Source organism: Callorhinus ursinus, unplaced genomic scaffold (genome assembly GCF_003265705.2).
Source record: "Callorhinus ursinus isolate GAN/ISIS: 27379988/994484 unplaced genomic scaffold, GSC_fseal_2.0 scaffold3, whole genome shotgun sequence".
NCBI classification, from domain to species: domain Eukaryota; kingdom Metazoa; phylum Chordata; class Mammalia; order Carnivora; family Otariidae; genus Callorhinus; species Callorhinus ursinus.
The window spans coordinates 5,251,735-5,279,031 of NW_027397065.1; the positions used below are offsets into that span (position 1 = coordinate 5,251,735).

The 27,297-nt window shown below is 38.1% G+C and overlaps 1 pseudogene; it reads left to right on the forward strand.

Annotated features, from left to right (window-relative positions):
* Positions 1-627: 627 nt before the first annotated feature.
* Positions 628-24,266, forward strand: LOC112819854 (large ribosomal subunit protein uL4 pseudogene; annotated as a pseudogene).
* The last annotated feature ends 3,031 nt before the right edge of the window (positions 24,267-27,297 follow it).

Consider the following 27,297-nt stretch of genomic DNA (forward strand, 5'->3'; position numbering starts at 1 on the left):
TCACATCCAAAGAGATCCTTTATTGGAAAACCCTGACAAAGACCAATTTAGTTTGTGATTACTGCAACAGGCATTGTGCTACTACTTTTCCAGATTACCTTGTTTGATTATTCTTATTCTCGACATAGGTCCTATTATGCCCAGTTTACAGTTGAGAAATTAGGTTAAGAGATGTCACCTGACTTGCCACAGGTCCCACAGCTGTTAATTGATAGAGTCAGAATAAGAGCCTAGAGTGATCTACCTCCAAAGCTTGCCCTGAACCACTCTGCCACACTGACTAATTTTGCCGGGGGGCGGGGCGGGGCGGGCGGATTAAGCCTTTGAGGAAAACCAACAAGGACTTTTTCTTAAGGATTTTATCGCTCACACCAGTTCTTCTAATGCTTCTCTTTTTCTCTTGAACTGAGGTACTCCCCCCATTTACTAAGGAAGGGTTGGGTCAGAGATACATCCACATATTATAGCTATTACTCATGTCCCACAGGAACCTGAAGGGCAACTCTGTGTGTGTAATTGTGAGCAGAGGCGTAATTAAGAATTTCTAGTACCCGAGTGAGCTCCAAGATTTATACTCCACCCCAGCCCACTTTTCTTTATACCAATTATAGAACCGAATATCGCTGTATGCGCACATACCGATCTCCAGGAAGTCGAGGACGTTCACAGGCACCCATCATGTGCCAATCTATGCAGCAGACCCTGGCCAGCTCTGCACCCTACTTGGTTTTGTCCCTGCTGGATTCAGCCATTCCTGCCCTATCACTAGTGCCAATTGCCGTCAGTGGAGAGAAATAGTGCATTGACATCAGCCCCAGTGGGCCAACAGAATTACTAGTTGCCATTAAAAACTAACTCTACTAGTAAAATCTGTAACAATCTCTAAGTTGTAAAGTACAGCACCCAAAGCCAATTACAGCCTTGCTTTCTTCCCTATCTCAACTCCCCTCTTCTCTTTTCACACCCCACCCTGACATGTGAAATTACACGGTGCACCTTCATGATGCTGGGCCTTCAGAAATGCTCTTCTTTTTTCCTGGGTGCCGTCTCTTCTCTGAGCTGGTTGGCAAACTGCTCATCATCCGTCGGGATTGAGCTCAAAGTCTAGAAATCCTCCTCTGTTTTCTGGACTGCCTTCCCCCTTCTGTGCTCTCTTGGATCTGGAGAATGCCTGTGTTCTGGTGCCCATAGCAAGTATCACGCATAGAATTTATTCACATCTCCATCTCCCCAGCGAATGTGTGAGTCCCAGCAACCAGAGTCCAACACGTAGTAAACCATAGGTCGTGACCGAACGGTCTGTGAGTGAATGAAGGAATGAGCATAAGAACCCAGGCTTTTCCTCAAGTGCCTTACAGTTTTAGTTCGGACTTGAAAGTGTATGCACGTACCCTGGTGTTGCTGACATAATCGTTCTCCATGAATTCAAATAGAAGCTGTAAACACTGATATTTACTCAAGAGAAAAGAAACCTCTCCTTGAGGTCAGTGGGACTGTAGAGTTGGTGAGCTCACAGGACCACAAAGAAGTGGAGGAATAGGAAGGAAGTGACTAAGAAGGGCAGCAACTAACTGGGTAGCTAGTGTCACCACACATACCAGCGTTAGCTCTGATTTACAGGAAGTTGCTTCAGTACTAGGAGCAACCTTGATTCCTTGGCTGGCTTTCCCCTCAGGTGACAGTACTCAGCTCTCTGGCCCTTGACAGTAGTAGTAAGACCTTCTGCTGAGTCATCTGTCACACTTCTCTCTGGCATCATTCCTCCATGGAGAATGCACTTCCTCTTCCTCTTCATCAACACTGTTTTCTTGATGAATTCTGCAGCTACTGTCATTACAGTGTGTAAGTTCCCTTTGCCCTTAGAAAGTACAGACTGTGGGTAATGAACATTTTGTCTAAAATATTTTCATGTTACATTCTCTGATATATCCTCAAAAAACTATCTTAAGAATGAAGAAAGGGGTAGGGCACCTGGGGGGCTCAGTTGGTTAAGCGTCTGCCTTCGGCTCAGGTCATGATCCCAGGGTCCTGGGATCGAGTCCCACATCGGGCTCCCTGCTCAGTGGAGAGTCTGCTTCTCCCTCTCCTTCTGTCACTCCTTCTGTTTGTGCTTTCTCGCTCTCTCTCTCTATATATCTCAAATAAATAAATAAAATCTTTTTTAAAAAAGAATAAAGAAAGGCGTTAAAAGAAAGGAAATACACTTATAAGAGCAAGATCATTTGAGGCCTAAGCTATTAAGCTATTTGTGTTAATGAACTTTATATTCACAATTAAGACTTCAACATTTTAAGTGAGCAGAACTTAGTGGGAGCAAAAATAGAGTAATGGAGAAATCTTATTAAGGATATTTCAATGATCCCTCGACCAATGGTAGCCTGGCACTCTACTGCGTATCCATAACAAAGTCAAAGAAATTTCCTAACTTCTACTTACTTGTAATCTACAGGAAGCACTCCAATTGTATTGCAAAATGTTGAGAGAGAGAATAGAGATAATCTATGTAATGGATATAAATCTCATTTTACAAACTTGTATGTACAAGAAATATATTTATTATTTTCTATAATTATGCTTAATTATTTTTTACACCGCGCCCTCATCTCCCAAGCTAGTGGAAAATTTGACGTTGGTAATTCTTGGTTCTTTTAATCCAATCCTCTTACCCGGGTCATTGGAATAGGGGAGGAAGGAGGGAGCACCTGCCTCTGGTTATTGCTTGTTGTTTGCCCTGTCTGTAGGACTCTTTGGGCTCAGGGCTGCTTGCCAACCTCTGTGTCCTGAGAGACAAGACATTTTTACAGGGCTTCCGCTGGCTTTCTCTGCCTAAGTTCCTCAGGCAACTGGTTTGGTGGCTTCGCAACAGGGAGGCAGAATCACGAATTGTTTAAGAAGGCCAACTTTGGCATCCCTTAAATTCATACCCTGAGCATGCCATATCTCATGACCTCAGGCAAATTTTTTTTTCTATTTCCTAACCTTCAGATTTCCACCTGTAAAGTAAGGGTGTGCCTGTTACATACCTTACAGAGTTGTGAGGGCAAAATGAGGTAACTCAAAGTCCAGTCACAATGCCTGGCCCATGGTAAGTGTCCAGTAACAGGTAGCCGCTATTATTACCAGTGCTATCATTGTTGTGATTCTTAGGACTGACGCCGTCATGCTCAGGGCACTACCAGAAAGAGTAGAGACCTCGCCCTCTCTGCCCCCAACGCACAGATCTCTTTCTCTCCCTCCGTTGCCCGGGCAGGCAAAATCCTTTTCATCTGGGAGACAAGGCCTATGTTCTCTCTGCTTTCTGCTGGATCCTTCACCTCCAGTGGCACACCATTTTGTCTTGTTATTTTTCCTACAGTCACCTATTAAAATGTCCTCAAGAGTTTCATGTGGGGTTTTTTTGTGGGCAGAGGGGGGTTTCTTGTCCCAAAACTGTCCTGGGCAAAGGATAGGGAGGAGGGAAAGAGGGGGACTACAGAAAGAAGAAAAGCATTAGTTGTATTTCAAAATATTACCTAACTGCACTAATGCAAAGTAGTATGAGACCATTAAAAAGGAAGAATTTAACTCCCCCTGGGAAAAACAGAGGAAGGCATAGGGGATCAAAACTCCCCCCTAAAAATACTGCATGTTCACTGTGGCAAAGAAGGGGTGGGGGGGGCGGCGGGGAGGGTGCATTCCCTCCCTCTCCTGTAAGCTCTCTGAGGGATGGACACATTTTATTTTGTTCTCCAGTGTGTCTCTTATCTTTCTGGGCACCTGGCACAGCACAGGCGTTTAATACATGTTTGCCGAATAAATAAAATGAATTTCTGCAAGAAGAAATAACATACACAAAACCACAAGCCTTGAAAAAAATTTAGGCGTTCAGAGAAGTAACAGGAGCTTTAGAAGGTCAGCAGTGGGGAGAGAGAGACAGAAAGGGAAAGAGAGAGAGCACAAATAACAGAAATGAAGCATGCCATACAACTAACCAGGATGAACTCATTGTTTTTGCTAAAAAAGTTTAAATTTTCTCCTAAAATGGAACTATTGACTTAAGCAGAGGGGTGACCAAATCAGTTATAACTAACTACTGAGGACATGGAGCAAGGCCAGACACAAAAGAAAGAGTAGCTAGGTAAAGTCTGTGGTGGTCCAGGAAAGGAGATTGAATTAGCGGACAAAACTGGTGTTCCTGTGTGGTCGAACTGCGCATCCACACCCTTACCACAACTTTGTGGACAAGAGGATTACGTGAACTTCCCCATCCCTTAACCCTGGGCTTGGCTGTGTATCTTTCTTTGACCGATGATGACTCAAGCATAAGCTTGAATGTGTTCGTACACTTGAGTGGCCCTTTGAACTCTGGGGATCTGCCAGGAGAAGAACAGGCCTCACTAGCCACTCTAGCCCAGGCTCCCAAATGAGATAGCTGTAGCAGGTCTGAACCCAACGCATAGCCTGTAGCTCAGAGCCCAGACTCTGGAGTCCGGGCTTGCCCAACAGAGACTCCTGGAAATAAAAAAATTGTTGTTCTGAGGCAGCCACTGGATTTTAGAGTAGTTATTTTATAGGGTACTCTGGATTCTAAAACTCGAGATTTTTAAAAACTTGGTGGCCTTCTCTTCACACTGCTATCTCTGCTGTTAACCGTCCCTATAAGACCCCCTAATGTGCTACCTCCAAAGTTACAAAAAAGCCCTACATTCTTGGGTGGAGTACTGGAGGAAGCCTGTCACTTTGTTCCTAGGGAAAACCAGAGGAGTACTGACTCATTGTTTGGAGGAAGACCCTGAACCCAGTGAAAAAAACTGCAAAGTCAGTGTTTCAGAATGGGAAATTAACATTGAATGGTATAAATTGGGGAATTTTTTAGAAGAGCTTTTATGGGTGTCCTTTAGAAAATGTTTCTTTTGGCAAACTGGATTTGAGTCGTACTATAAATATCAATGTCTGCATATATGCAGAGTTGTCTGTCTCATCTGAGTATTTGAAATGTGAAACAAGGCTAGAGAGGACATGAAGAGGTCTTATTAGCCCAATTCTAATTCCAGTTCATGCTACTAGAAAGTTGGACCTGTTAAGGCCAACTTGGATGATTGCATTCAAATAAGGCATTACTGAAGGCAGAAAAACCTCTTTGAGCTATGGTGTTACAAGTTCCTGAGGCGAGATCACAGCTTTGTGGCTAGGTGTGGAAGTTTTCCTTGAAGAGAATGTATCTTCCCAGTGTCAGTCATCCTGGATGAGTTCCAATCTGATGCCAGAAATGAGGATTTGGGGCCTTAGACCGGGGTTAATGGCACCTTCACTTTAGGCCTCGGACTGTGGACAGGGCCGGGTCATGCATACGCTGGGACGTTCCTGCTGAGCTGTCGGCCTGCCTGAAGCTGGACCAATAAGAGATCTGAGGTCCTGTCTGCTCTCGGAGTAACCACTTGTAGAGCAATAGCGAGTTAGCATCTTTGTTACCAACTTTCCTTCCATGATGCCAAAACCTTTCATAAAGTCTACTTATCATTTTAACCCAGTCTCAATTGTACTGTGGGGAGTTGGGGAGACGTCTGTTTCCTATTTCAGAGGGAGGAGAGCAGGCATCAGGCTTGTGTGGGGTCAGAAAGGCAGTGGTGGTAGCTGTCATTCTTGGAGGACAGGAGAGCTGAGCCCGTGTGTTTAGTGGTCTCTCGAGCGGGACGAACAGCAAGGGCAGCAGTGTAATGAGGAGGCCACCTGGTCCTGAGCAGGGGTGAGGCAGGGCCTGGGAAAACTCTCGGAAGTACAGAAGTCTTAATTGCAGTGAGTAGGTTGGTAGGTGCTCAAGCTACAGTCACTGGGGAATTGAAAGAAAGCATGATCCTATTTTACAGCCACTAGCTAGTAAAATCTGGAACATTAGATTACTAATTATTCATTTTATCACAAAATAATAATTTTCCAATTTTTAAAGAGGCTTTTTCTTTAAGATGGAAAAGCAAGGCAATCCTGTAAGAAAAATTGAGAGCACAGTCCAAAATATAAATTCTCAGAGATAAACATATTTCTCACATTAAAAAATTTCTAGCTTTGTAAATAAAAACTGACTCGTATAGTATATAACCATGAATTGACAGAGACATACAGAAAGAATGTGGCTAGATGGGAGTTTTGTGGAGGCCATTAGTAAGAAGTTATTTAAATAAGATGTGTTTTTCAGTGCCAAGAGCATATTAATGAGAGAGAGGAAATCATATCTTTAGCTTTTTAAAGATGCATTTGGCTTCTCTCTTTAAAGACTACTCTCCTGAAATTAAAGCTAATGCTTTGGAAAAAAACTATGTGTACCTTCAAAAATGTAGAACATCGTTTTTTAGTTAATTATTGATAATGGTTTAAAACAGTTTGATTTCTGGAGCCAAGTTAATTTAAGAACCAGATTGAAAAAAAAAAAAAAAAAAAACCAAGCTTTGTCTCCCTGTCGTTAAAAACAAGATTTGCCTGGTGCTTTTGAGGGACACTTAGGCTTTAATTGCTAATATTTAATACCATCAATTGAAAACACTTAAATTCAAGGATAGCTTTTTAACAAACGCTTGACATTTTACTTACTCCTAACATTTATAAAATAGAAAACGTAATGAGGCTGATTTTTGTATGCGTGTGGTCCTTTTACTTTGCTTGAATCCTTATATGAGTCAAGTAGCAGTTTCAGTATTATGCAGGGCAAGGAAAGGGAATCCCCTTCTATGGAGTCTTTAAGAAGAAAGAAAGTAGCTCCCTTGGGTGCATATTGTATATTCAGGACTACCTTCAATATTTTAAATAAGAGAACGATTTTGTAGTATATAAAATAAAATAAGACAAAATTTCCGTAATTAATCTAATTTTCTGATACACATCCCTGATCTTCACAGAAAAGATAATACAGCCTTCGTAGAAAATCATTGACTCTTTGAAATGTGCTTTAGATCATTCTCTAAGTAATCTAAGCTCTCAACATGTCAGGAATAGGACTGTCTTAGGTAAGAAGGCAAATGGAAATACTTTTGCTTCTCATAATATGGACAAACAACTGTTAATTGGAATTTTAAATCTTAAAGCTCTTACTACGTTTTCTCCTGAGCATCAGTATTACTTTCTTGCTTTCATTCACAATTACAGTCCAAGGCTGCTTCTTATTAGTATTTACTCGCTTTTTATTTGTAGAACATAGGAACCTGTGCCTGGGTAGCACTGCACGTTTGCAGGGCCTTGTCAGGGCTCTAAGTGACAGGACACAGAAGACATAACTCCCTGAGACCGCCAGCACTCTTGTATCTAGAGCAACCTGTAGGTACTACTAAACAGAACTTATTTAAAATCTATTATTTGGTTTTCAGAAGCTGCATAAAGACTAAATATTCCTCCTAATACAGAATTTTTAAAAATGTTCCTTTATCGTTTCTGAAAAAAAATATTGTTTCAAAGCACAATGGTATCATCAGAGATAGAAGCAGCTCGGGAGGAATATCAGCAAATGCCAGCGAAAGGACTTCAGTGCATAAAAATGAAGTGTGTTAAAACTAGAGACCTTTCTATTATTAATGAAACAGAGTGCCATGAGGAAATGCAAGGAGACAAGAGTAATAGCAAAGTCATGAATTAAATAGTAACTTAAAAGCAAGAGTTACTAGTTTCCCAGCACATGCCATCTTCCTACTAAAGTTTATTCAGGGGGAAATGATGAAATAGTACTAGTGCTTCAAATAAATGCATCTAATATATAGAAAAATCACTTCAATATCAAGACGTTGGGGTGAGTGACATCAAGTACCTATTGCAGTTCCATTAACAGCTTCTACACCAAAGAAAAGTCTCATGCCTTCCTCGGTTCTGCACGGTTAAGGGCTTTCTATAATATAGATCTTCCTTCGACCAAAACAAAAATCAAACCTGCAGTTTATCTTGTCTGAACTTGCAACACTAGAGATGAGTTTTGCAACTGTGATACATTATGAAAATATTACTACTGAAAGGAAAGTCTCAGAATGTAGAGGAGGTTAATTCATACAGATTCATCACCATCAAAAACACCAGGAACCATGCACAATTTGGAGACAATCTCCGTGAGGTCCTTGGAGCTACTCCCACAACAGCCACTTTGCAAAGCTCACAATGAAGGTAAAGTAGTTCTTCCTGTATCTTTGTAACAGAAAGGGAAAGTGCCTTTACCTTTAATGAAATTCATTTTCACAGCCCATCAATCTTTGCTTAAGTACCTTGAGAAAAATGAGACATGTCTTATTCATTTAGAATTCCTCTGTGCCTAACTATCATTACATCTATTATTTAATTAGTTCTCATGAAAGCCTGTTGAGTGAAAGCATAAATGAAATAAGTATAAATGTCTAGCATATTTTTATCTCCATATCCCCTTATCTATAATGTATGATAAACACAGTAGCAAGCACTCAATGAATGATCCACCAGAATTGTGAGTCAAGTGACCAAAAGAACAGGGTATAATTTATTCCCTTGGAGTCTGTGCTTTTGAAGAAAATGAGCACTACTCAATGCACCATAAGAAACAAGGAAAATAAACATTAGATCAGTGAATTATATCCTTTTGGAGACCTTTAGTAATTACTCCTGAAAGTTTTAGACCATGATCCCATGAAGCTTGGTGGGGCTTTTGTAACTCAACTAATGCATGTAGAATAGAATTCTTTGTTTGGGATGGGCAGTTATCACCTTTAGATAAATAATGGCACATAGGCTTTCTTGGAAACTTGTCAAGAAACAAAAAAACCATTGAGCGTCCCAAGACAGGCATAGTTAATGTTGGGATAAGATAAATAAAAAATAAATAATTAACACAGCTCAGTGTGACTCACCAGTTGATCACTGCACCTTCTGAGCCCATTTATTTTTAGAGGTATTCAAGTTTTACCTCTCTTATTTTCGCTGATCCTTCTGCCAGAGTATACTTCAATCTTTGGAACTACTTTTCAAGCTATTGGAATCCTTCAAACAGAAAACTGTTTTCCTGCATGTGCACAACCTTACTTCTACCCTACGTATCTTTCCCCTCCTACCCCAACATGCGTATATTCTCCAGAAAAAGCAGTAGCAGTAATAATAATAAGAAGAAGATACTGAAAAAAAAAAACAACAAATAGATGACACACTTAAAACAGTATAATGTGAAGAGGTTTTATTTACAAAAAGATTATTCCAAAAGGAGTGGATAGGGCATATATTGAAACCCCAAAAGATTATCAGGAACCCAGGGCTATTAGCTGCCAGTCAGCCACCACCACAGACTTAGAAGGATGAAGGAAGGAAGTCACTGGAAGCCAAAAGAAGAGAAGAGTGTATCACACAACAGGCCAGTTTGGGAAGACTGCAGACTTTTTTCTTTTTCTTTTTTTAAAGATTTTATTTATTTATTTGACAGAGAGAGACACAGCGAGAGAGGGAACACAAGCAGGGGGAGTGGGAGAGGGAGAAGCAAATTCCCTGCGGAGCAGGGAGCCCGATGCGGGGCTCGATCCCAGGACCCTGGGATCAGGACCTGAGCCGAAGGCAGACGCTTAACGACTGAGCCACCCAGGCACCCCAAGACTACAGACTTTCTGTGGAGGAACACACCCGGCCTGAGAAAACCTCAGAGGGAAAAGGCTGGGGAGTTGGAAATCACTGATGTAATGGAAACAGGGCAGCCCTGGTGTGGGAGAGAGGGGACGGGTGAAGGACAGAGAGTGGATTTGTAGGAGACAAAGAAAGTTGTGTGGCACAGCCTGAGCGTAGGAGAAAAACTCACTCATTTGCAACAATAAATGCTTATCACCTCTTGGCAGATGAGTACGGGTAGAAATGACCCTGGAAATAATGGGATTCTGCTCCCAGGGAATTCAACAAATATTCATTGATCAGCAGCTACTATGTGTCAGGAATTATTCTAAACACTAGGGATTAGAATATGAATAAACCATGGACACTGTTCTGCAGAAGGTCATAGTCTGGGAAGAGATTTAGGCCCATAAACAGATAATTACAACAAAATATAAAAAAGTGCAGCCAATGAAAGTATGAACTCCTTAAGGGCATGGACTAAATCATATTCTTTTTTGTATAACTAGCTCCTAGCAAAATGCCTGGCACATAGTGGGGCTAAATAAATGTTAAATAAGTAAAAGGTATAGTATGGGATGGTACACAGAGGTAAACTTGGGAAAAGCTAGGTTTGTTGTCTGATAAGTCCTCAGCAAACCTAAAATGGGAAAAATTTGCAATTCACAGGTATCATTTTATTTCATTTACACAATTTTTCATTGTTTGTTCTTTAAAAATATTTAGAGTTTCCTCTTATTTCCTAGATGCCAGTGAAGCACTACACCCTATGTAGACTGCCTTTTTTCTACTCTCAGTTAAAACATCCCATTGCTTAGGTCCCTGCTTTTACTATTTTATATATATATATATATGTTATATATATATATATATATATATATATGCGCCACACACACATATATAGCTCACACATATATATTTTTTAAACATACAGTGTATATTTTAAAATTATTCAATGTGTAACTTAAGTGACAAAGAAGGCATATAGAGTCATTGGGAAAAAAATGGTCTACTCAAATGCAGTGGACCAAGTAGCTAGCAATTTGGGATGAAGGTAAATTTATAACAAATTCATGCCTCATATTACAATAATTTGAGACTGAGTCAAGGTTTTAAAATAGAAAATGAAATGATAAAAATATAGGAAGAAAATTAGCACTATTTACGTTTATCTTGAGATAAGGAAATTTTACTACTGTAAGCAAAGGAGAAAAATAAATGACAATGAGAAGATATTTGCAATATTTGCAATATATATGACAAAGAGTTAATATCCATTGTGAAACAGGGAAGGGGGCATTGCAACTAGGCTTGGAAGGTATCTGGAAAAATAAGTGTTTTCCCACAATATAAATAATACACAGGTGCATATTGTTTCTCTCCAGTGTCCTAGTTTAGTAAATAAATAGAAAACACAAGGTAAAATTATGGCAATACTAGCCAGTATGAATAATCTGAGAACATATACAGGCTTGTGAAGAACTCTTACAAATCAATAAGAAAAAACAAAACTTCAATAGTAACGAAGTAAAAGCATGAATAAGCAATTCATAAAAGTATAAGTGAATAATAAACATATGAACAAAATGCTGGGTGGCTCAGTCGTTGGGTGTCTGCCTTTGGCTCAGGTCGTAATCCCGGGGTCCTGGGATCGAGCCCCGCATCAGGCTCCCTGCTCAGCGGGAAGCCTGCTTCTCCCTCTCCCACTCCCCCTGCTTGTGTTCCCTCTCTCACTGTGTCTCTCTCTGTCAAATAAATAAACAAAATCTTTAAAAAAATGCTTACGGTTTTAATCTAATAAATTGACAACGATTAAAAGAATGGTAAGATCCGTGGCACCTGGGTGGCTCCATCAGTTAATCATCTGACTCTTGGTTTCCGCTCAAGTCATGATCTCAGGGTGGTGAGATCCAGCCCTGCCTCAGGCTCTGCACCCAGGATGGAGTCTGCTTGAGATTCTCTTTCACTTTCCCTCCCCCTCTACCCCTCCCTCAGCTGGCACATATGCACGCTCTCTTTACAAAATAAATAAATAAATAAATAAAATCTTCAAAAAGGAAAGAATGATAAGATCCAATTTGGGTGAAACATAGGAAAATAGGCACTCATATACTTATGTATCAATACAAATTAGTTCGCCATTTCTATTTAATAGACTTATATTGTGAATAAAGGATGACCATGATATTGTCAAAGAGAAGGCAGATTAAAAAGCAATAATAGTGTGGCTCTTTGAAGATACGAAGAAATTGTTGTTAATTTGTTAGTGATTGATATGGTGTTTTGTGCAAGAGTTCTTATCTTTTAGAGATAAATACTGAAGTGTTTATGGATGAAATGATAAAATGGATTTGCTTTAAAATAACTCAAGACTGCAAGAATAGCAGAAGGTAGACACAAAGCAAGATGGCCATATCTTGATAATTGTCAATGGCACATGGGTATTCATTATACAGTCTTTCTCCTTTTTACATATATATAAAAACCATGCCAGAATTATTTTAAGCTGTTTGCATACTAACATCCACATTTTGTAAGAAATAAGATTATATATGGATTATGCATAAAAAAAGAACAGATGAAAAGATACCAGATGTTAATGGTGGTTATCTTGGGGGAAAACTTTAGTTTTCTCTGCTTTGTTTTGCCATATATCCTGAAATTTTTACAGTGAACATAAATTACTTTGATTGCTAGTAAAATAATTTTTTAAGAAATGCATTCACAAACAATTTTTAAAAATGCATTCAGTGCAATCACTTTAATCTTAGAAAAGAGGAACCATGAAAGACAAATTAATATATTTTTTCCTAGGAAACCTTTTATTCCCACATCTTTCACAATTTTTATAGTCCTTTCCTTCATTCCACCTGCTTTCAATTCAGGAATATCAAGCATACTGCTAATTGGCTTAGATTAACTTTTCTTTCATATTTTATTTTCTCTTCAATTTCTTTTCTTCTCTCTACTCGGTGTATCTTGATATTAGGCCTTCATTTTAACCACCATTACACATCATTAACTAAATCCAACATTTTGTTCCATCATGCTTTCATCTGAAACCAATGAGAACTCATTTATAAGATAAAGTATAAGCAACATAGAGCAAGATAAGAAATGTGCCTTAAGATATTTCAGCTAGTCAGGCAGACACCGTTGCAATTGAGACTATAAGCACTACTGTTGGAGTCAACCAAAGTAAAACTGTGCCTTAAATGAATTTTTAAAATAGCAGTGAACTATATTTGTCTCTTGCATTTGAGCAGAGCAGAGTATTATAAGAGCAAAGAGGAAAGTGAGTTTTACAATAAAATGTTTGAAGGGACATAGTGGGTTCTCTGCCCCCTCCTTCTCCACCCCCCCGACCCTTTAAATCTGCATAATACTTGTTTTAGAAAAATAAGAAGAATCTGATTATTATCAGTATTATATCGCAATACTGTGCTAAGCATATTCCACTTATGATCACTGATCCTCAAAACCACCTCCACAGACTTATGTTCGTGTAATCTAATTATAAGTGGAAGAAACAGACTCAGAAAAAGATTAAGTATGTAGTTCAAAGTCACACAGCCTGGATTCAAATACTATTTCTATCATATGCCAAAGCCCATTCTCTTTTGATTCCACCACACGGCATTTATGGACAGAGCACGTTATATGGATTGATGGGGAATGAAATGGGAAAATAGTGGGGGCAGGATAGTATGAGCTATAGCAACATTAAAGGGAGAATAAATACTCATTTCAACTGTGATGGTTATTCTTATTCTATGTTTTCAGCCGTAAATGTGCACTATCACAACATTTTAAATTTACAAAGGCATGCCTCTTGCCATTTGCTGCATACCAATATGTTCCAGGATGATTCATGAATTCCAAGGATATTAAAACTAGAAGGAACAATAGAGATTATCGAAGAAAATCTTCCCCTTCTTAAAAAAAATAGTTGTAAGAAAGTAATGTGAAGTGCTCCTTTATCTATAAGCTCAATTGCTATTGCTGTTTATGATATGAAAAACAACTGGGTGTGAATTTGAGATTGTTTGAAAACTCCTCCAGTAGCGTCCATATCTATAGTGTAAGTGCAGTGAATGTCACATATATTTGAGCAAATAGGTGACAGTGGACAAGGGGCAAGGCACTGAACTGGAACTAGAAGCCTGCGGCTTTGGTTTACTTGTGTTTCTAACAAGTTGTATGATTTTGATCACTTAAACTGGTCAGATTACACATAAGTAAATAGAAGTAATTGGACCGCATTCCCTTCTCTTGGAGTCTTTTAAGGGAAAGAACTGTAGAGTTCTAGCATTGTGGTTAGACTTGGAAATCATGTGTACAAATAATGTTTTCTCAAAATACAAGTAAATCTACAGGTACCTCTTCTATCTTTCCAGTGTTCTGGATTAGTAAAAAAATAGAAAACACAAAGGAAAATTACAGCAATGTAGGGCAGAGAATGAACAGGGTGAGGTTATCCACAGTCTTTTTATATAAATAGACATCTATAACTCAGTTGAGGAAGTATAAACTTGACCAAGGAGAAGAGATAATAGGGTAAGCAAGAAACTGACACCTTGGGATGTGAGGCAATCAATACTCAGAGCTTTGGGAAGAGTCAAAAATATCAATTTGTTTAATTGGTTAAAGTAAAAGAAAATACGACTATATGGTATTTTCTGTATGTCCTCGCTCAGAGATTAACAAAAAATTAACTTCATTTATTGTTTTACCTCCGTATTTGGTTCTATTAATCTATAAGTAATTGATATAACTTTCATTATTAATATTCTACTTTTTAAAAATCCAATTCAAACAAATCCGAGAGGGGCTAAGTGAATAACCATTCAAATACCTGATTCACATACCACCTGGGGGATTATGGGGGCATTAGCTATGCTGCCAAAGTCTTTGAGATAAACGGCCTCAATATAAACATGTGATGATGCTAGTTGTACGGTAGCATCACAAGTGGCCGGCGCCACTGGAATCTGGAAACCTACATCTGCAAATCTATGACAGTTGTATTATTTGACCACTGTCACTCACCAATCTTGTTCATACATGCCCTATTCTTGGACTGCAATCAACATAGATTGTAACACAGCAGACAGGGAAAAATCGACAATGACTATGCCTGCTAAGTTGTGACACAGCTTATTTTGTGGACAGGAAAAGACACTATTTTAAGATTTGTTTACTGTAAAACATTGCATTTTCCCTTTATTTTGAGTCCTTTTCTACGTTAAACACTATTCCCCATGTTTTTCTTTGTGTATTTACCAAATCAAATTCTCAGGTGTGTCGTAGATAAATGTAACTAGAAGTCATGAGAACTGACTGCTTCATCCACCTTACCTATTGATTGCTAATTATTCATCTGTCTAGCTAAGGAGTATTGGAAGGGCTTATTTTTCAGAGTTTGAAATCATTGTTCAGATTGATCCTCTGAAAATAAAGTCAAACTCTGAGAAATTTCCTTTAGATCAAATAAATACAAATCAAATTTCCTTTAGATCAAAGAAGTTAAAATATGGATATAGCTGCTTGTTTCATAGATAGTAAGCCTTTGATGTGCCTAGTGAGTTGGATAGCCTAGCAGTTCCATAGTCCATATTGCTATATTCTAATATACTCATATATACTAATTTACTAATATCTAAATATAATAATATATGCTAACAGAGAACCAAGCAGTGTTGGAAATGTCACTGAGTATCACTGTAGACATAGGGTACAGACTGCAAGGAATGAAAGTAGAAGAAACAAGGTAGAGGGCAGAGAGACAGGCAGAGTGGAGACAGGAAGAAGTAGGTATAAGAGTAACAAAAAGTACAGAAAAGGACTTTAAAATAAAAAAGAATGTTAGTGACAAGTATCATGTCCATTATTTAGTACTTGGCCAAGTGACTTGTTTTCTTATATTTAAAACTGACCTGCAGTCTTTCATCATAAAATCAACTCATATTAATGATTTATGTGACATATTTGGAAAAATGGTACTTTTGACAGTTTTGTTTTGTGTTTTTTTTGTATCATCACTCCCACTGAAAGAAATAGACACATGAGGATTAAAATATTTCTGAGTATCATTCAAGAATTTTTTTATAAGTTGTCTCCTGGCTCAACACAAGAATATCTCATGGTGGGCAACTATTAGCATCCTTTAAAGGTAGTAATGTATAAAATAATTATAAAATGAGTTCTATATTAATACTTACAGAAATACTTCCGTAAAAAGACTTTCTTAAAATAAAAGCCTCTTTTTTGTAAAGCAACTAATTAATCTCTGGCTTATGTATTTTTTATATTTCTATGCTCATTTACTACATTTGCTAAAAGTATGGTAAAAAGAGAGACTACGTTATGCTTTTGTTTTATTTATGCATACGTTCCAAAGCTTGTTGCTTTTTAAATTAGTTCATGCCATAAATAGATTTAACTGATATGTTTCATTTTCCTACATATCAGTTAATATCTATTGATTAGATATTAATTATATTAATATGTTTAGTCCCTTTCTTGTGTCTGTACCCCCAATGAATAGTGTTCAGGGTAATATGAAAACAAACTGTGAATTAAACATAAAAACATTCTGAAGAACTACTAAAAATAGTACTGAAAGATGTTCTTTGGAATATTTTGTTTTCAAATAACTAAAATGCAATTGATTGAAAAGACAAAAGCATACTTCTTATCCCTTTTGTGCTGTAACTGGTAGCATTTTAATTGCCCAAACCTTTGTTCGTATCCTTTCATGGTTGATGTTTGCATAGATGGTCACTCTATAATTGAAAACTGGGGATAGATATTCTCTTTCCTCCTAGAAGATCCATTCATGTCACTAGCCTCTTCAGATTTATTTTTTAAAATCTTGGATGAATAAAATAGAAAAGCTTTGAAAATTGTTGTTTATCAAAACATATATGGTACAACAGTATCTCTGTTGAGATTTCTGTGCGTTCCTAGTATTCTAAAGAAAATATTCTGTTGATTTTTATGGCATGTACTTCTTGGGTCAAAAGCAGAAAGTGCTTAGACATATGAGAAACTTTATGAATTGAAATTTGGATAAAATCATCTGTCCCCAAATCCGAGAATTAGTTATTTAAAGGAAGAAAAATAGAATATCTGCAGTTTCCAAACTGGAAGGAAACACGTCTATCTACTTTCCTCCTTCCAAAGACATACAGCATCTTTATGCTGGGACACTGTGCCTGGATCAGCCCTATTGATCAGTTCTTCACCACCAAGAATTTAATTGTGTTAAATGGATCTCAAGACTTTGTTTGGAGTTTTTAGCAAGGAAACTCAGGTCCTCCCACTCTGAGGGAAGCCTCTGTTATCTAGGAAGTCCGTCTTTTCTGCCTGGGTGTGCAGCTGAGGAGAAAAACATAGGCAGTGGTGAGGTAGCAAGAACACAGAGACCAAGTGATTATCAGTTTGGAAACAGATCACTTTTTTATTTTTATTCCATATTCAAGCAGGGCTTTTCTTAGTATTAAAAATATAGGACTTGCAAGCATAAGAAATAGAAAAGAGTAAAAATAATTTGGGCCAGAGAATCTTTAAGATTATCTTGTATACCACCCACGTGAACAGCTGCTTCTCACCTCCCACCTCCACACAGCCAATAACTCACATTGAGATTAGCAAAAGAAACAGAATAGGGTTGTCATTGTTACTGCTGAGAGAATGTTTCAGGAGAGTGGTTTTTCTGTAACTATGTAATTCCACAAATGCTATACACATTGAGACTTTGTGGCCATCTTTATATCTGTAAACTTGTGAAGTGGTATTAATTCCACTTTTATAAATAGGCAGGTAACCTGGCTTCTTTTAGGCCTGGAGTGTGTGAGTCCAAGTGAATTTTCTTATCTTTACTCTGAATGGTTCTTTGCTTCAGGAAATAGTGATTGACTCACCTGAATAAGACCTGGTCCCTCACCTTGTATACTTAAAAAATTTCATGGGGAAAACAAAGGTGTAAACCAAATCAGGCAAATAATCTATCTTGAGCCTGGATCAAATAAATGGAGGAAAAACGAATGCGCTGTGGTATGACCCATGTGGTATTTTGGGCTCCCTCAGATCAATCCACGGAAAATGGAGTTACCGTGTTGATGAGCATCTCTGTGCCAAGGCTGAATATCCAGGCCTTATCATATTTTCCGAATTAGCTCATGACCAAGAAGGCAAGAATACTATTAATTTACCTTCCATCTCTGTAATGATAACTCAGACCATATCTCCAGGCGCCAGTTCATTTTTACTCATAATTGCCAGACACGCTATTATGTTGACCCGAATCACAGACCTCTTACATTTTTTTTAATTTATTAAGACTATTTTTTTAGAGCACTTTTAGGTTCACAGCATAATTGAGGGAACGGTATAGATATATATGTGTACCCCTGCCCCCACACATGCATAGCCTCTCCCATTAGCAGCAACCCCCACCAGAGTGATACATTTGTTACAGTGGGTAAACCTACATTTTGAAACATCATCATCACCGAGAGTCCATAGTTTATATTAGGATTCACTCCTGGTGTTTTACATTCTGTGGGTTGGGACAAATATATAATAACATGTATCAAAAAACAAACAAACAAACAAAATACAAACATGTCACTATCGTTATAGTATCATGCAGAGTAGTTTCACTGTCCTAAAAAATCCTCTACTTATTCATCCCTACTACCACCCCCACCCCTGGAAACCACTGATTTTTTTACTGGCTTCATAGTTCTGACTTTTCCAGAAGGTCATGTAGTTGGAGTCATACAGTATGCAGCTTTTTTGGATCAGTTTTTTTCACTTAGTAATAAGCATTTAAGTTTCCTCCATGTCTTTTCATGGCTTGATAGCTTATTTCTTTTTAGTGCTGAATAATATTCCACTGTCTGGATGTTCCAGAGTTTATTTTCCAAATTTTGGAAATTATGAAAAAAACTGCTATAACCATCTATGTGCAGGTTTTTGTATTGACATAAGTTTTCGGTTCATTTGGGAAGGTATCAAGAAGCAGGATTCCTGGGTCATATGACAAGAGTATGTTTAGTTTTGTAAGAAACCACCAAAAATGTCTTCCAAGTGGCCATACCATTTTATATTCTACCAACAGTGAATGAGATTTCTTCTCGCTCCACATCCTCATCAGCATTTGGTGCTGTCAGTGTTCCAGATTTTGGCCATTCTAATTGATGTTTAGTGGTATCTAGTTGTTTTAATTTGCATTTCCCTGATGACATATAATGTGGAGCCTCTCCTCATATGTTTATGAGAAAGAAAGGAAGGAAGGAAGGAAGATAGAGGGAAAAAAAGAAAATTAGCTGTCCTGGATTATTGGCTCTGACCAATATTACTTCTAAATATCAGTGCATAAATCCTAATAAAGTTTAGGTTTAATAGAAAAAATAGAAGAGGAGGAAACTCTACGAAACTCATTTATAAGCCCAGCATTATCCTATTACCAAAACCATACGAAGTTGTCACAAGAAAAGAAAATTACAATCCAATATCCCTGATGACATAGATACAAAAGCCCCCAACAAAATGTTAGCAAACCAAATTCAATAATACGTTAGAAGGATCATACACCATGATCAAGTGGGATTCATTCTAGGGATACAAGGATGGTTCAACATCTGCAAATGAGTCAGTGTGATATACCACATTAACAAAATGAAGGATAAAAATTTATTGATCTTCTCAATAGATGCAGAAAAAGCATTCAACAAAATTCAACATCTGTTTATGATAAAAACTCTTAACAAAGCTGGTATAGAGGAAACATAGTTCAACATATTAAAGACCGTATATGACAGGCCTATAGCTAACATCATAGTCAACACTGGATCAGGCATAAGACAAGGATGCCCACTCTTGCCACTTTTATTCAACATAGTGGTAGAAGTCCTAGCCATAGCAATTAGGCAAAAAAAAGAAAAGGTATCAAAATTGGAAGAGAAGAAGTCGTCACTATTTGCAGATGACGTGATACTATATATAGAAAGCCCTAAACACTCCATCAAAAAGACCTAAATGTGAGATAGGAATCCATCAAAATCCTAGAGGAGAACATAGACAGCAACCTCTTGGATCTCAGCTGCAGCACCTCTTGCTAGACAGTCTCCAAAGGCAAGGGAAACACAGGCAAAAAATGAATGATTGGGACTTCATTAAGATAAAAAGCTTTTGCACAGCAAGGAAACAGTCAACAAAACCAAAAGACAACCGACAGAATGGGAGAAGATATTTGCAAATGACAAATCAGATAAAGGGCTAGTATCCAAAATCTATAAAGAACTTATCAAACTCAACACCCAAAGAACAAATAATCCAATCAAGAAATGAGCAGAAGACATGAACAGACATTTCTCCACACAGTGCTCACCACAACACAGACCCTCCCCAAAGTCCATCACCTAGTTACCCCATCTCCCCACCCTCTCCCCTCCAGCAACCCTCAGTTTGCTTCCTATGATTAAGAGTTCTTATGTTTGTCTTATGGCCAAGAGACACATGAAAAAGTGCTCCACATCACTTGGCACCAGGGAAATCCAAATCAAAACCACAATGAGATACCACCTCACACCAGTCAGAATGGCTAAAATTAACAAGTCAGGAAATGACAGATGTTGGTGAGGATGCAGAGAAAGGGGAACCCTCTTACACTGCAAGCTGGTGCAGCCACTCTGGAAAACAGTATGGAGGTTCCTCAAAAAGTTGAAAATAAAGCTACCCTATGACCAGCAATTGTACAATTCAGTATTTACCCCAAAGATACAAATGTAGTGATCCGAAGGGGCACATGCACCCCAATGTTTATAGCAGCAATGTCCACAGTAGCCAAACTATGGAAAGAGCCCAGATGTTCATAGAGAGATGAATGGATAAAGAAGATGTGTATATACATATGTATATATGTATATATATATATACACAATGAAATATTACACAGCCATCAAAAAAAATGAAATTTTGCCATTTATAACAATGTGGGTGGAACTAGAGGGTATTATGCTAAGCAAAAGAAATCAATCAGAGGAAGACAATTATCATATGATCTCACTGATATGCGGAATTTAAGAAACAAGGCAGAGGATCATAGGGGAGAAGAGGAAAAAAATGAACCAAGAGGAAACCAGAGAGCGAGACAAACCACAAGAACTCTTAATCATAGGAAACAAACTGAGGGTTGCTGGAGGGGAGGGGTTGGGGAGATGGGGTAATTAGGTAATGGACTTTGGCGAGGGTATGTGTTGTGGTGAGCACTGTGTGTTGTGTAAGACTGATGAACCACAGACCTGTACCCTGAAACAAATAATACATTATATGTTAATTAAAAAAATTTTTTTTTAATTTTAAAATAAAAAAAAGTGTTAGAACTACTGAATTCAGTAAAATTGCAGGATACAAAACCAATACATGAAAAGTTGTTGTGTTTCTACAAACCAACAGCAAAGAGACAAACTATCAGAAAGAGAAATTAAGAAAACCCATTTACAGTTTCATCAAAAAGAATAAAACACCTAGGAATAAATTTAACCAAGGAGATGAGAAACCTATACACTGAAAACTGTAAGACATTGATGAAAGAAACTGAAGATGACAAAAATGAATAGAAAGGTATTCCATTCTCATGGATTGGAAGAAGAATTAATGTTGTTAAAAACATTCATACTACCCAAAGCAGTCTAAGATTCAGTGAAATTGCTATCAAAATTCTGATGGCTTTTTTCACAGAAAAAGAACAAGCAATCCTATAAATTTGTATGGAACCACAAAAGACTCCAAATAGCCAAAGCAATCTTGAAAAAGCACAGCTGAAGGCATCATGCTTCCGGATTTCAAACTATATTACAAAGCTATGGTAATCAAAACAGTATGGCATTGGCATAAAAATAGACACATAGATCAATAGAACAGAATAGAAAGCACAGAAATAAATCCATGCATATATAATCAATTTATGACATAGGAGCCAAGAGTATGCAATGCAGAAAGGACAGTCCCTTCAATAAATGGTGTTGGGAATATTGGACAGCCACATGCAAAAGAATGAAATTGACCCACTATCTTACAACATACACAAAAGTGAACTCAAAATAGATTAAAAACATCAATGTAAGACCTAAAACCAGGGGTGCCTGGGTGGCTCAGTTGGTTAAGCATGTGCCTTTTTGGCTCAGGTCATGATCCTGGAGTCCCAGGATTGAGCCCTGTGTCCAAGTCGAGTTGGGCTCCCTGCTCAGCAGAGAGTCTGTTTCTCCCTCTCTCTCTGCTCCTCTTCCTGCTTGTGCTCTCTCTTTCTCTCTAGTTTGCTCACTCTCTCAAATAAATGAATAAAATCTTAAAAAAGAAAAAAAGACCAAAAACCATAAAGCTCCTTGAAGAAAACACAGGCAGTAAGAAACTGACATAGGTCTTGGGAGTGATTTTTTGAATCTGACACCAAAAACAAAGCAACAAAAGCAAAAATAAACAAGGGAGACTACGTTGAACTATAAAGCTTCTGCCTTCGGCTCAGCTCATGGTCCCAGGGTCCTGGAATCGAGCCCCGCATCGGGCTCCCTCCTCCGCAGAAACCCTGCTTCTCCCTCTCCCACTGCCCCCCTTCTTGTGTTCCCTCTCTCACTGTGTCTCTGTCAAATAAATAAATAAAATCTTTAAAAAAAATAAATAAAGCTTCTGTACAACAAAGGAAACCATCAACAAAATGAAAAGGCAACCTCCTGAATGGGAGAAAATGTTTGTAAATCATATATCTGATAAGAGGCTTATATCCAAAATAGATAAAGAACACATACAACTCAATAGCAAAAAAAAAAAAAAAAAAAAATCCAATTAAAAATGAGAAGAACTGGACAGACATTTTTCTAAAGAAGCCATACAGATGGCCAACAGGTACATGAAAAGATGTTCTACAGCATTAATCAGAGAAATGCAAACCAAAACCATGGTGAGATATCACCACATACCTATTTGAATGGCTATTATCTAAAAGACTAGAAATAACAATTGTTGTTTCCTTCTGTTGGAAGAAGCAGAAGAAGCCTCTGGTGGGAAAAAAAATTGCAGCTACCAAGAAATCAGCAGCTGAGAAGCCTGCAGAAAAGAAACCCACTACAGAAGAAAAGAAGCCTGCTGCATAAACTTAAATTTGTTTGTTCCAAATGGAGATATGGAGAAAGGGGAAGCTTAATGCACTGTTGGTGGGAAAGCAAGCCGGTGCAGCCACTCTGGAAAATGGTATGGAGGTTCCTCAAAAAGTTAAAAATAGAACTACCTTATGATCCAGCAATTCCACTTCTGGGTATTTATCTAAAGAAAACAAGAACACTAATTTGGAAAAAAATCCAAAGATCAAAATAGCTTTTCCTGTAGGAGCCACTGAGGTTGAGAGGAGCATGGCTTTCTCTCCCTGCCAAGGCATGTGCCTGCCCAGTGGTATCAGTGTACTTCGAAAAGAGGGAGTTTTCTGGCAAAAACGTCCCTTTGCCTGCTGTGTTCAAGGCTCCCATTTGACTAGGTATTGTGAACTTTGTTCACACCAACTTGTGCAAAAACAACAGACAGCCCTATGCTGTCAGTGAATTAGCAGGTCATCAAACCAGTGCTGAGTCTTGGGGCTCAGATTTCTAGAATTCCAGGCAGCAGGACTCAGAGTTCTGGCCAGGGTGCTTTTGGAAATGTGTGTCGTGGGGGTTACATGTTTGCACCAACCAAAACCCAACACCACTGGCACCGCATAGTGAACACAACACAGAAGCGATATGCCATGTGCTCTGCCCTGGCTGCCTCAGCCTTACCAGCGTTGGTCATGTCTAAAGGTGATCAAAGTGAGGAAATTCCTGAACTTGTTTTGGTGGTCGAAGATAAAACTGAAAGCTACAAAGAGACCAAGGAGGCTGTTTTGCTTCTTAAAAAACTTAAGGCCTGGAATGATAGCAAGAAGGTCTATGCCTCTGAGCAAATGAGAGATGGCAAGAGCCAAATGTGTGGTATCCAGCCCAGGAGACCCTGCGTCCTCTATAGTGAGGACAACGATATCATGAACGCCTTCAGAAACATCCTTGGAATTACTCTACTTAATGTAAGCAAACTGAACACTTTGAAACTTGCTCCTGGAGAGCATGTGGGACGTTTCTGCATTTGGACTGAAAGTGCTTCCCGCAGCTTAGATGATCTGTATGGCACTTGGCGTAAAGCTGCCTCCCCCAAGAGTAACTACAACCTTCTCAGGCACAAGATGCTCAATACAGACCTTAGCAAAATCTTGAAAAGCCCAGAGTTCCAAAGAGCCCTCCGAGCACCACACAAGAGGATTCATTGCCGAATCCTGAAGTAGAATCCACAGAAAAACCTGAGAATCATGTTGAGGCTAAACCCATATGCCAAGACCAGGAGCCGGAGTAACCATTCTTCACTGGAGCAAAAATCACAAACTCCAGATGGATAAGGTAGCAGCAGCGCTGGAAGCCAACTCAGATGAGAAGGGGGTTCCAGGCAAGAAGCCTGTGATAGGGAAGAGAGGAAAGGAGGCTGTTGGCATGAAGAAGCAGAAGAAGCCTCTGGTGGGAAAAAAAATTGCAGCTACCAAGAAACCAGCAGCTGAGAAGCCTGCAGAAAAGAAACCCACCACAAAAGAAAAGAAGCCTGCTTGCATAAACTTAAATTTGTTTGTTCCATAAATGTCCGGTCATTTTGGACAGCTAATTCTGAATAAAGATCTGACCAAAGGCAGTGAGGGGGAAGAAAAGATCAAAACAGTAGGGTATTTGCATATTATACCCCTGTGTCCATTGCAGCATTACTTATAATAGGCAAGATATGGAAACAACCTAAGTGGCCATCGATGGGTGGATAAAGAAGTTGTGGCATATATATACAATATTATTCAGCCATAAAAAAGAATGAAATCTTGCCATTTGTGACAACATGGGTGGACCTGAAAGTCATTATGCTAAATGAAATAAATCGGAGAAAGACAAATACCATATGGTCTCTCTTATACATGGAAGCTTAAACAAACAAACAAAAACCAAGCTCATAGAGAACAGATAGGTGGTTCCCAAAGGGTGGGAAATGGGAGAAATGGGTGAATATTTTCTTAGTTTAAATAAATTGAATTAAAAATAAATCACTCGAGTTTATCAATTAAAATCCAAAAGCAGATTTAAAAATAATATATCAGCACCAAAATAGATTCCACAAAATCAAAGATGGATATTAGAAAAACAATGAATAAAATACATTACATTATAAAATTTAGGAAGTATCATATGATCGTCTTCATTGATATCAAAAAGTCTTTTGATAAAATTCACACTACAGAATTCTTGCTCAGATCATTCGGATGGATTTTTCTGTAACATTGTTAAGCATAAATACAGTATATGCATATACACACATATCTCATCATATATATACAGATACATATATTTGCACACATATATCAGTATTTAAACATATATACATATGTATTTAAATATTTATATATATACATATATGCATGTGTATATATGCATTTATCCATCTATAAATATGTGTCTATGTAGATTAGTAAAAAATTAGCATTAGTGTCAAAAACACTAAATATTGCTTAGAGACACATATATGTGTAGCAAACATGTAAATATATAAATGGGAATGAAAAATACAAATTCAGGATGCAGGAGGAAAAGAGGCAGAATGAGACTGGCAAATATAATTAGGGGTCCAACTTATTTATAATTTTCTCCTCCTTAAATTGGCAGATAGGTACCTAGATTTTCATTTTTCTCTGTACAGTTTTTGTATATCTGAAATAGTTCAGGAGAAAAGGCGATAAAAAGAGAAGAGAACACAAGCTTTTTGAAATCAAGACAAAACTCAATTCCAATCTCAACTCTGCAACTTCCTGGCTGTGGGGTCTTGACTAGGTTATTTATTTTCCCTGAGCTTCAGTTTCCTCAACTGCAAAATGAAGGTAATAACTTCTCCACTTCCTGAAAGTATGTTGCAACATTTCACAAAGTAATAAACACCTAGTGTGCACTTAATGTATTTGATACTTCTCCTGAATTATTTCAATAAGGCCAATGTTAATTGTGTATTTTTGCATTCCAAATGTGTGGGTGTGTTTACAGGGCATATACATTTCAGTTTCTTGGAGCACAGCACTTGGGTTCTTATGATTTTACCATCCTTTTTCACATCTAACCTTTTTATTTTACACTTCCTGTTTTAATTTTAAACATGGAAGGGACAATTTCTAGACAATCAATAGAACAGCTGCTAGGGGAAAAAAATAGAAATGAAAAAGCTAAATGATTGAAGGTTGACACTGAAAAGAATAGTTTTGCAGTTAACAGCTGTGTATTCCAGAAATAAAATATCTGAAAAATTCATGATAACAAAGAGCAAAAACTGCTATCTAATATTAAGAATTCATAGCTGGAGAGCTGAGAACTATTGAAAAACAATGACAAAATTTCAGTATTGACCTTAATTTTCTAAATGAGTTATAGTTACATGACAAGAAACAAGGAAAATAATAATAAATCCCCTCACAAAGTCTAAATTTTATGGCATTGAAGGCATAAATGAGCACTGTGAAATATACTGTAGATATCATTTTAACCTTTTAAAACATGTTTTGAATACTGAACAACAAATGTAGGTCATTGCCAATGACGATGTTCTCCTTTAACTCTAACAATTTGTCTCTGTTCTTGTCCTCCTAGTCTACCGACTGACATCACACTATGAGTCCCCCACGACCCCCCCGCCCTCAGTTGCTTGTCTTTCCTCCTCTCAGTGGGGTAGTCCTTTGTCTTCTCTCTGTGAAGACAGCTTATAAAATTAGAAAGCCTAGATACCCAAATGTGAAGTCACATTTGCTGAATGTAACACATTGGGCAATGCTTTGCCTCTCTGAGCTTTAGTTTTATTATAAAATAGGGATTAAAGTGAGCGAACATACAACACAGACCTTTAAGAAAAAAATTAGAAGCATCATTCAAATGCAAGGTATTATTAATCTCAGGAAATACTGTAAATTTTGGGTAGTAAAAAAGACCAGTTTCTAGGTGGTTCTTCTCCCAGGAAACAAAACAAACCCTTAGTCTATTTGGCTTCCTGTTTCTGTATCTCCCAACAACAGCAAAAGCAGATGTATATGAAAATTTCTCTGTTGTTTTCCTTAGCTTATCTGTACTTTGCAGTTCATGTGGATTACATAAGCTTTTGTGTATTCATTTAACAAATACTAATTGAGTACCTTTATACCATTTACCTGTGGGCACTGTACTAGGTGTTTTGGACACATCCATTAAAAAAAAGAAAAGAAAAGAAAAGAAAAGAAAAAAAGAAAACAAAGATCCAGGTGCCCGGGTGGCTCAGTCAGTTAAGCGTCTGCCTTGGGCTCAGGTCATGATCCCAGAGTCCTGGGATCAAGTCCCACATCAGGCTCCCTGCTCAGTGGGGAGTCTGCTTCTCCGTCTGCCCCTCTCATGCTCTTTCTCTCTCCCTCACTGGCTCACTCTCTCTATCAAATAAATAAATAACATCTTTAAAAAATTATAAAAAGACAAACAAAGATCCTTGCGCTCTTGGAGTTCAGATTCTCTCTGGGGGTAGGAGTGTGTGTGGGTGGAAGAGGTAACAGACAATAAATAATAAATACTGATAAAAGACTAATATTCACAGCATATTAGAAGATGATAAATTCTATGGGGGAAA